Source organism: Pelodiscus sinensis, chromosome 29 (genome assembly GCF_052426305.1).
Source record: "Pelodiscus sinensis isolate ZL-2025 chromosome 29, ASM5242630v1, whole genome shotgun sequence".
NCBI classification, from domain to species: domain Eukaryota; kingdom Metazoa; phylum Chordata; order Testudines; family Trionychidae; genus Pelodiscus; species Pelodiscus sinensis.
The window spans coordinates 8,488,735-8,500,302 of NC_143080.1; the positions used below are offsets into that span (position 1 = coordinate 8,488,735).

The window sequence follows — 11,568 nt, forward strand, 5'->3', positions numbered from 1 at the left end:
CTGAGGCAACTGAGCATGGTTTAAAAAATTTGCAAGATCTGTCTTTCTTGCATTACCTCCCACTCATGCTCCCAGAGAGTCCTCACTACAAAACCCTGTCTTTTCAGATAGTCAGTCTTGAGCTGAGTCTTATAGTATAGAAACCCAAAAGTTGTCCCCGTCATAGGGCTCTGGGTTTTTTTCACAATAACAGGTGATAAAGCTGTGGAAAAAACACCCGTTAAACTCAAAGGCTGTGCGCACTCTGTCAACATCGGCATAACCGTCTAAAAAGTAGGGGCCTACATGTAGTTCCCTACCCTGTAAAGCATGCCATATCTGTGTATTTTCTTTGAGACAGATACATCAGCCACTGAATAGACAGACTCAAATATCTCTTTTTCTGCCTGTGGTAATTGTCTGGAGGGAGAAGGGCTATTGTGCTAGGCTCCAAAAACATAAACCTGTACATCGCCATACAGACAGAGGCCAGCGTGATGTATTGGAAAGGATCAATATACAGTTTTATCTCAGTGAATTTACCAGGGCCTTTCTCTATCTCCCCCATCTGTCATTTTCATAATCTCTTCTCGGTATACCATACAAGCCTGTCTCAAAATTTTAACATCCTTTTGACAGTATTACTTGATCTCTTTCTGCAAGTCAAAAGTCTCATCTTTCTGGATCCAATACCAGTTGAGAAACTGTTTTCTCCCCAGGCATCATACTGTCTACACCACACTGGGCGTAGGTCCTACTTAATTCTGATTTTCTAAAGTGTTAAAAAAAGTGGGAAATACCCTTTGGACCCTTCAAACCCCATAGCCTACGGGAGCTTGCTAAACTTCATGGGCAAGAAGTTTAAAAAATCTGTAAAACCAATCTCCAAGGCCCTAACTTCTACTCGCATCAATTTACTACCCTGAATGATCAGTTCTAATCCCATCTTTTCCTTCAGTAACTCTCATAACGAAGTATGCATCGTAACCGCTGGAATTGTGTGCTATGAATGTATAGTCGCGGAACTTTTTTACGACAAAGGTCCTGATAATGGTAGACACTCGTTGCCCTTAAATTCCCAGGATTTTTCCGGGGTTAGGGACAAAGCAAAAATATAACTGGATATGTGCAATCCAGTCTCTTGCATGCATTCAAAATCATAAAAGTACTTTTCTGATGATTTGGGATTTTTAATACAGTCCATAAAACATAGGTGGCTGTCTACATTGCCAACAATCAATCCCTTACACTGCTTACAGCGCTGCCCTTTATATGTTGCTGCTTGTCCACGTAAGACTGACACTCATCACACAAAGTTTTAGACAGGCATTCGACTTGTTTTTTCGATGCACAGTCTGTGTCTGTCTAAGCACTCTTTGGACTGACAATACAGTCTATAGCTAGGGCACCTCAGCGGCATGCCCACGTTGTCAGAGTATGTTGCGCTCAAGCAGAGGCGGCAACGATACCAGCAAGAGTGGTCGTGACTATACACTTCCTGGCAAAACTCACAATTTTTCGCACCAAACAACTTTTTAACATCCAGAACCCTATAATGTTCATTATGCAAAAGCATGAAAAAAGTCGTGGGGTACACTGGCCCCGTTTTAAAGCCCCATCCGCCTTTTGCAGCAGAAAGCACCACCTGTACGCTGACTCCTAATTGCTGCTCAAATGCCGCTACATCACTGAGCATAACCTTTTTTTATCTGACCACCCCAGTTTCTCATGCAGCTCTCTCGCCCCCCTAACAATTCTGCATCCATAGGTTTACGGTCAGACGAGACAGCCAAGAGCCCACCCACAAAACATAAACTGGTACCAGTGTAAGTCAGGTCTACTAAATACTATCTCTCTTTATGGGTGATTTGACTACTGAGGATAGAATTTAAAACTCTACAACCACCCCCACCGATGTTTTTTACAATGGTCACAACGAGGCGCAATATCCCATCAAGGTGCAACTCTCTATTGCTCTGAGGTCTGATTTAAGAAATCCCCAGCTGAGAGCTCATCCCTAGTTCTTCTGACTGAAAACAAGGAGTGAGTTAAATTACAGCTCTCTAAATGCAACTGAACATAATCAGGACCTATCCTTCCATTAACGTCACTGAGAGCTAACTGTATCCCCCTGTGTGTGGCTTCAACAACCTGTTCAGCTCAATTTATTCACTCGAGATTTACAAAAAGAAATTCCTCACAATTCACTGACCCTCCAAATCTAGGTACTTCGTGTTGCCAACTTCTCACTCTCTCCATATACACCTGTGGATTTTCAGGGGTACGTGGGTTCCTCTATGGGACCATCAGGGGCATCTTCTACATCTGATGCTATTTCAGAGTCAGCGGGGTCTCTGAGTTATCAGGACTAGACAGGGCTACATCTACAGACTCATCACCATCCTGCAAGTCGGATTCTGCCTCATTTTCAGATAAGTCATTTTGTGAGCCTCCAGTAGATGGCATCTCTCTTTGGTATTTTCTTCCTCATCATCTCTTTAGCCTTTTTTAAAATTTTTGCCGCGATCTTGGCCTGGAACTTTTTGGCAGCCACCCATTTATCTGCCAAATGCTGTCTCCTCTTTTGTTTACACCTTATCTAATGAGAACCCCTGAGGATGCCCCGACCCCTTTCCACAACTAGTCATGCCTACTTAGAACTACCCTCTAAAAAATTAAAGCCTTTTAAGTTATTCAGAAGAGTCTTTTCTCTTTTTTGATGTTTTTTCTAGCCATCCTTTCATCTCAACCCCCTGCAATTACAGGCTGCCACAACTCTGCATGACTTTTTCAAAATCTTTGCAAAGTTATGAACAGTTGTGGCAAGTTTACGAAGGCAGGAGACTAATCCATAATACATATTGGATTGTTCATAAACACCACCCCCTTCATGGCTGTTGCTGGCAGTCATTGGTTTTTTTTATTCACAACCCCTAGAGCATGTGCTCTGGGTTTGTGACTGTGGGCATTTTCGTTCAGTTTTCGGTGTGGTGTTGACCGCTGTAGGGTAAACTGAGAGTCTGTAGTATTTTGCTAAGAACCCCTATTTAATCCTAAATTTGAGACAGGCCTGTGAACACACAGCACAAGCAGTTAACATGACCCTGGTTGCCCTGGCAACCATATTCCAAGGGGCCTCATCCAGATAAGACACTGGCTGGTACCAAAACAAACTTTAATGTTGTTCTCACTGTCTTGCTTTATTCCTAGATATGGGCATGGGACCCAAGGACCATGCCAACGCGAGGTGGTATCATTCCGTAGTAGACACATTATAATTTCAATAGACAACGTTGCTGTCTTGTTTGTTGGGCTTATTTAGCTTGATAGGAATAACTACCTGCATTATTGATAAGATGTTTAATTGGCGATGGGCGGAGATAGACTCATAGGCTACGTCTACACTGGCACCTTTTTCCGGAAATGCTTAAAACGGAATACTATTCAGTTTTCAGTTTTTCCGGAAAAGGAGCGTCTACATTGGCCCCGGAGTTATCGTCATAACGAAGCGCTTTTCTGGAAAAGCGCATCTACATTGGCGGCGCGCTTTTCTGGAAAAGCAGAAGCCGGGAGCCATTTTGAAGAGGGCAAAGGCCACCAGACCTTTCCGGGGGCAGGGCCAGAGCGCCATTCAGACACATGGTTAAAGGGGTCTCGCCGGGCAGCCGTTGGTCTCCTGCTCCCGTGCCTTGGGGCCTCTGCCAGGGACTGGCACCCTTCACAGGGTCTGTGGTTGCTCTCTGACTTTTGGGGACACCACCCTTTGGCCCCCAACTGCTTTTGCCTGCGTTTTTTTTTTTTCTGCCCTGCTCTCTGCCATGGAGCCACGGGTGACCATGTGCCTGGTCGGGCCCCTCTTGGGGCTGTTCAGGTGGATGCAGCTCGTGCTGCAGGCCGGTGCCATGCTGTTCATGGACCAGGAGGCAGAGATCGCCTTGGACTCCCTCACCAGGGAGGCCCTGGCAACCCTATCGCATCAGCACCCCACCGTATACCGGCCACTCTGGAGTTTGGACATCAGCACCGACTGGTGGGACCGGGTGGTCCGCGGACGCAGTGCCTGGGAGCACATCTGGCAGAGGCGGTCTGGGCTCTCAGATCCCCTCGCGTGGGATATCTCCTGGACGGAACCAGAAGAGTGACTGGGTGGGGGGATGTCCCATCCTTACAGCACAACTCAGGGGCCCTTCTCCCTCCCACGATCCCTCCCGCAAGCCCGGTAGCCCAGGAACATGTGTGGCCCCAGTGGGGACTTCCCTTGGGGAACCAGCCGAGGCACTGGGAGCAGGCGAGGGGCTCAGTGGGGGCCACGTTCACAGGACCGTGACGCTGCGGTCTACCCAATAGAAGCTGGCTGTGCCTCACAGCCAGGCATGGGACAGTGTGCCGTTCTCTGTGCTGCACCCTTGGCGGAGCTGCGGGCTCTGGGCTGAGTCCCTGGGGCCCTGGCCGGTTCCAGCCGGCATCCACCCTTCCCCCTGGTCCCGCCGAATGTGTGTGAGCAACAGGGTCCCAGGCGTGGCCTGCAGCTGCCTGCTGTGGCCACGTGCCGCTTGGTCACCAGGCTGCACGTGGTTGCACCTGCTGCTTGCTGCCTCATGCTACGCAGCGTGCAGCTCACGTGGCCTGAGTGACATGCTCTCCCCCTCCCCCCTCCGGGCACCTGGCTCCCCACCCCCCGCCTTCCGCCCCCCCCCCCCACCCTTTGGGAGTGCAAACTGCACAGACTCACCAGTGGGTTCCTCCCCGGCCTCGGAGGAGTTGCTGGAGGGGGCCTGCTGGGTGGCAATGGTGGCCTCCTCGCCAGATGCGCTGCCGCTCTCTTCTCCCTCCTCCGGCTCGGTGGGACGGTTGATGGGTTGGCGCTGGCAGGTGTCCACGGGGACCGGTGGGGCTTGAGGGGCGGGCTCTCCCAGAAAGGAGTGGAGCTCCTCAAAGTATGGGCAGGCGTTGGGCCCTGCCCCCCTGCCCTCAGTGGCCCTGACGTACCCCAGCTGCAACTCCTTCGCTTTTGAGCGGACCTGCTCACAATTGCAGCTGGGGTGTCCCTGGTGGGCCAGGTTCTGTGCAAGCCGGGTGTACAGGTTGGCGTTGCGGCACCGGGAATGGAGGTCGTGGAGACCCTCCTCCTCCTTCCATAACTCCAGGAGGGTCTCCAGCTCCCTGGGGGTCCATGATGGGGTCCGCCTTTTGCGGCCCCTGGGGGCCTCCTCCGCTGGGGGTCCAGGCGGCTCTCCGGCTGGAGCTGCCATGGCGCGGTGAGATGACCTGTTGGGCAGCACAGCAGGTGGCAGAGCTGACCCAGGCAGGCTCCTGGCACGTGCGCCCAGCAGCCTGAGAGCTCTTTAACAGCTCGGGCTTACTAGGAAGTCTGCGGCTCCTACGGGGTCTCCCAGCGTCCAAACCGCTTTTTTCTGTTTTTTCTGCTTTTCCGGAAAAGCTGTCTACACTGGCCCTTTTCCGGAACAGTGTTCCGGAATAAGGACTTATGCCCGAGCGGGAGCAGAATAGTGTTTCCGGAATAGCAGCTGATTTTGTACAGTACAGCGTCGTTGCTTTTCCGGAAATTCAAGGGGCCAGTGTAGACAGCTCGCAGCTTATTCCGGAAAAGCGGCTGCTTTTCCGGAATAAGTGGCCCAGTGTAGACACAGCCATAGGCTTTAGACTTTAAGGTCAGAAGGGACCAGTTTGATCATCTAGTCTGACCCCCTGCACAGTGCAGGCCACAGAATCTCACCCACCCCCTCCTAGAATAATCCTCTCACCTATATCTCCGATATTGAAGCCTTCAAATAGTTTGAAGACCCCAAGATGCAGAGAATCCTCCAGCTGTGATCTGTGCCCCATGCTACAGAGGAAGGCGAAAAACCTCCAGGGCCTCTGCCAATCTACCCTGGAGAAAAATTCCTTCCCGACCCCAAATATGGCGATCAGCTAACCCCTGAGCATGTGGGCAAGACTCACCAGCCAGACACCCAGAAAGTTCACCCAGAAAGATGTTATGTAATCTTTCATAGGTTATTGGCTTACATGCTCATTTCATCATGAGGCTAGAACCTATCAAATTGCTTCTCCTCCGTCCCTCTGCTGCCTATATAATCTATTGTAATGTTTCGTTTAACCAGTGTTCACCAGGTTAACCCCTGGTTGTCACTCCACCAGTGCAGTGTGTAATAAATCCTCTGACTTGTTTTCATCTGCATCCAGAGTGTCCAGACTTATTCCTTACAACCACTGAGGAACTGGAGTGTGGTTGCTTGTTACCAGAGTCCCTTGTTTTGTCCTTGAGTATGAGTTTCGGCCTGTCCTACAGCTTCACCTGTGCTCTTGTGCTGGTTTGCATGGCCGTTGCCATTGTTGATAGTCTCTGAGTAGATTCCTGGTTCTTTGCCAGTTCTGGTGGAGCCGTCCCCATGGCTCTGACTATAACGTTGTCCTACTAATGAAGTAGAGCATATAAAAATGTTAAACACCCCAGAGATGTTAAGTTTACTATTTTTTTCTCACCCACACCTGTGTATTTACTTAAACCAATAAGCAAAAAAATATATATTTACTGGGCTTCATCCATCCATCCATCAGTCCTTGATGCTGGTGAATTTAATTTTTCGGGGGTCTTTCCTTTTTCTTTTGAGCTTGTTTACCTTCTCTTCTAAGGGTCTCTCATTTTATGACCTTACTGTGAAGCAAACAACATATTAAATACATGAAACAGTCTTGTAAACTTTAAAATAAAACTCATTAGGGTGTTTCACTATTTTGAAAGTGATAGCTTTAAACAAAAGGTTTTTATTTTTACTACTTTTAAAATAGCCCACTTATCTTTAGCATAAGCTTCTGAATCACCCACAACTTAAACACTAAGGGTGTGTCTACACTACCTGGCTCCATCGATGGAGCCACGTAGATTAGGCTGATCGGCAAAGGGAAATGAAGCTGCGATTTAAATTTAAATAATCACGGCTTCATTTAAATTTAAATGGCTAAATAAGTGGGTCTATTCCCGAAACCCGCCGGTGCGCTGGCTCCTTGCCCTGCCCTGGGCTGCTTCCACCCCGCCTATTGCTTCTGACTATTCTCCCTCCTCCCTTCCTGCTTCCTCCCCTTTCCCTCTGCCCCTCTTGGGCTTTTATTCCCCCGCCTCTTACCCGTCCGCCTCTGCATCCCACATTCCCCCGCCCCTGTCGTCACTTCCGGCCGCCATTACACAGCGGCCCTGCGCCCGGCGTTGCTCAGCAACGGTTGCGGGCCCGCTGCTCAGCTGGCGCGCGGCCGTGCTACACCGCCGGCACGCGAGCAGCCCCCGCTGTGTTGCCCCCACCAGTGAAAGGGCAATCGCCGGGTCAGTATAGGGTGGGCCTGTTTCGGGGGGGTAGGCGGGCCTCACCCCGTCACACACCTTCCCCCTCACATCCTGCTCTTGTCCCCTCTGGCTTCCTTGGTCTTCAGTCATGTTTCTTGAAAAGAAATCTGCGTTTCCATTGGCCTTCCCCGCTCGGCTTATCTTGAAACGATATGGCTGTAACGCCAGATACCAATGCATAATCCGTGCGTTGGAATCCTTCATGGCTTGGAGCCATCGTAGCGCGGCATGGTCCATCACCACCATGAACGGGTTGACGGCCCATTTTACTGCTAATGCCTCCTTTTCTATTGTGGAATGATTCTGTTCCCTTGGTATTAGTTTGCGGCTGATGTACACGCTGGGGTGCTCCTCCCCCCCCCTTGCGAGAGTACCGCCCTGAGGCCCACCTCCGAAGCGTCCGTCTGTAGAATAAAAGGCCTAGAGAAGTCGGGTTGGGCCAACACCGGTGCCTGGGTGAGGTGTTGTTTCAGACCTCTAAAGGCTCTTTCGCACTGGGGATCCTACCTTACCCTTTTGGGCGCTGAGTCTCGTGTCAAGTCCATCAGTGGGGCTGCCAACGTAGTGAAGTCTGGCACAAATCGGCGGTAATAGCTGGCCAGACCTAAAAATTGTCGAACCTGCCGCTTGGTGTTCAGCACGGGATAGTCTCGTAGGGCCTCGATCTTACTCACCTGGGGGCGGATCTTACCTTTTCCCACCGTATACCCCAAATAGGAGACCTCCTGCTGCCCAAAATGGCATTTGGATGGGTTTGCCATCAGCCCCGCTTCCTGCAACGCGGACAGTACCGCCCTTACCCGTCTCACATGCTCGGGCCAGGTCTGGCTGTATATAATTATGTCGTCTATATAGGCGGCAGCGTAGTCTTCATGGGGCCGTATCACCCGGTCCATTAGACGCTGGAAGGTGGCTGCGGCTCCTTGAAGCTCGAATGGCATTTTTATGAATTGATACAGGCCGAAGGGTGTTGAAAAGGCCGTTTTCTCTCGCGATTCGGGCGTCAGCGGTATTTGCCAATACCCTTTGGCTAAATCGAGGGTAGACAGATACCTGGCTGTCCCGAGCCGCTCTAGTAGTTCATCTACGCGGGGCATAGGATAAGCATAGAATTGCGACACCGCGTTGACCTTGCGGAAGTCGATGCAAAACCGGACGGAGCCATCCGACTTGGGGACCAGCACGATGGGGCTCCTCCAGGCGCTATGAGACTCTTCCACTACGTCCCACTGCAACATCTTGCCCACCTCCTCCCTAACCGTCGGCCACAGTTTCCGAGGTAGAAGTCGTACCGGGTTGCGGATCGTGCAGCCAGGTTCGGTCGCGAGGTGATGACATGCCACCTTCGTATGCCCGGGTAATTCTGTCAGCACCTGCGGGAACTCATTCAGAAGGCCTCGATCTCCCCCTGTTGTGCCTCCATTAACTCCGCCCCTATCTGGAACTCCCCCGCCACTCCTCCCTCGAGTCCCATTAGGCTCTCCTGCACCCGCCATTCCTTTAGGAGGTTCACATGATAAATGTTCGTTGTTTTCCTCCTTCCTGGCATCCTCACTTCGTAGTTTATGTCCCCTACCTTCCGGACAATTTCAAAGCGCCCTTGCCACCGTGCTAGTAGTTTAGATAACTGCTCAGGTAGCAGGAGGAGTACCCTATCACCTGGCTGGAAGGTTCGCAGCCTCGCCCTGCGGTCGTAATACCGGAGCATCGAGGAGGTTTTGCTTGGCGAACTCCCCCACCCGTTGTAACCTCTCTTGCAGCTTGAGGATATAGGGTACCGACCCAGCTGTCTGTGTCACCTGGTCCTCCCAGGTCTCCCGAATCACGTCTAAAATCCCTCTGGGCTGTCGCCCGTACAAGAGTTCGAAAGGGGAGAACCCGGTAGAGGCTTGCGGCACCTCCCTGACGGCGAACATCAGGGCCGGGAGGGCCCGATCCCACCCGCCGGGATCGTCCTGGACAAATTTTCTAAGCATACCTTTGAGGGTGCAATTAAATCTCTCCACTAAACCATCCGTCTGGGGATGATACACGGACGTCCTCAGGGCCTTGACCCGGAACAGATGACACAGCTCCTTCATGAGGTTGGATGTGAAATTCGTACCTTGGTCGGTCAGGATCTCTTCTGGCAAACCCACCCTCGCGAATATCTTCACCAGTTGCTCCGCGACCGTCGAGGCGGTTGTATTCCATAGGGGGACGGCCTCCGGGTAGCGTGTTGCATAGTCTATAACTACTAAGATGTATTGAAAACGGCTTTTCGTTGGTTCTAAGGGCCCCACTAGGTCCATTGCTATCCTCTGGAAGGGGACCTCTATTACAGGGAGAGGTACTAAGGGTGCCCGTGGGACCCGCCCGGGGCCCGGTCTTCTGACATTCGGGGCAGGGCTCACAAAAGTCCCGGGTGGCTCAGTAGATACCGGGCCAGTAAAACCTCTGAAGGAGGCGGCTAATCGTCTTTTCGTACCCTAGGTGTCCGGCCCAAGGGTTACTATGTAGCTGCCGATGATGCTGCACGGGCACCAATAGCTGGGTGATGACTTCCCCTTGTTCCTTCCCTTCCGTCACCCTATACAGTCGGTTGCCCTGGATCTCAAATCTGGGGAAAATCTGTGCTATCCTCTGTCTGTCCGCTTCCCCCGCATTTCTAGCGGCTTGCTCCCAGGCTTGCTGCAGCAAGGAGTCCTCCCTCTGCTCCCTCATAAAGTCAGACGGAATCTCGTCCCCTTCCCCGCCGCCCCCTGAGGCCGCTTTGGGGTCGGCGGCTAGCACCACCTTCTCCCCTCCCTGACCCGGCCATTCTCTTAGGGTCTGCTCGAAGCCCTTCCAGTCGCGTCCTAGCAGGACGGGATATATCAATCCGGGTACGAGGGCCACATGGACCCATCCTTCCTGGGCCCCGTCCTTGAGGTGCACCCAGGTTGTGGGGTATGCTTCTACTCGCCCGTGTACACATTGAACATGGACCGGGGGGCGCCGGGGGCCCGTTTCCCCCACCAGGTCGGCCCGTACCAGGGTCTGCCCACACCCTGAATCCACCAGGGCAGTGACCCGCAAAGGAAGCCGGGCTCGGGAGCCGGCAAACTTGTCCCCCACGTATGCCAAGCTCGGGACTCTGGCCGCCACCCTGCTGCTGCTGGGGCTGCCGCATCCCCGCTGGCTCTCGTGGTATGAGGGGACACCTTGTGCCTGGCCCCCGCTTCCCTGCCGCACTGCTGCTCTAACCCAATGTCCTCACCCCTCCCAGAGAGCGAGGCACCCCAGCTCCCCTGCTCTAACCCAGTACACCCACGCCTCCCCCAGAGCCAGGCAGCCCCAGATTCTTTTATTAACACCCTGGGTCGCAGACAGGGCCGCGTTATGACTTTCGTTGGCCCTAGGCAATTTGCCTTTGTGGGCCCCTTCCTCCATTAAAAAAAATTTTTTAAATTATTTTTGATATAACTTTAAATCCTTCATTTTTTTTTTCCTGTTTTAGGCAAAATTTAATAGATTTTGGTGGGCCCTAAAAGTTTCATTTTTTTTTCTGATGTGGGGGGGGGGGGGAAGTAAAACATTTTCTTCGACCCTAAAAGTTCATTTTTTTTCTTCTGATTTTAAAAGAAATGAAAAACTTTTAGGGGCCCATGAAAGTGATCATGGACTCTAGGCACTGTGCCTAATGGATAAGTCGGCCCTGGTCGCAGAGCAGCCGTAAACTGTCGAGGCACGTGGCTCTGAAAGATAGTCGAACGTTCCCTTGAAGGCAGGTACCGCCACCCCCTTCCCGAATCCCAGACATTTTTTGTGTTTTTAAAAAAGCTGGTCTGGCAGCAATTTAACATGAGAAAATGAGGACATGCCCAGGAAAAATCAGATGCATGGTAATTCTAAGAGCCACATTTCTATGAGCAAAGAGCCATATACGGCTCGAGAGCTGCATGTTGGCCACCCCAGTTTAGATGGCGCTTCGTCCTGCTCTGAGTGCAGGGCCTGGACTTGATGACAACTTGAGGTTCCTTCCAGTTCTAGTGTTCTATTATAAAAGTTGCATCCCAAGTTCTGGGCAGAAGGTAGAGAGATTGCGAAGTACCAGAATGATGGCCATTGGTGATGAGGCAGGTTAATGTTTTAGGTTGTTCTGCAAAGGGCTATGTGAGCACATGAATGTGGTGGAGGTGTGTGTGAGCGGCAGACACCACTTGCCAGGGAAGGTGGTACTGGGGTCCTCTCCTCTTCCTTTATCC

At 51.6% G+C, this 11,568-nt stretch overlaps 1 pseudogene; it reads right to left on the reverse strand.

Moving 5' to 3' along the window:
• Positions 1-1,389: 1,389 nt before the first annotated feature.
• LOC149521306 (uncharacterized) lies at positions 1,390-8,838 on the reverse strand (annotated as a pseudogene).
• Between the last annotated feature and the right edge of the window lie 2,730 nt (positions 8,839-11,568).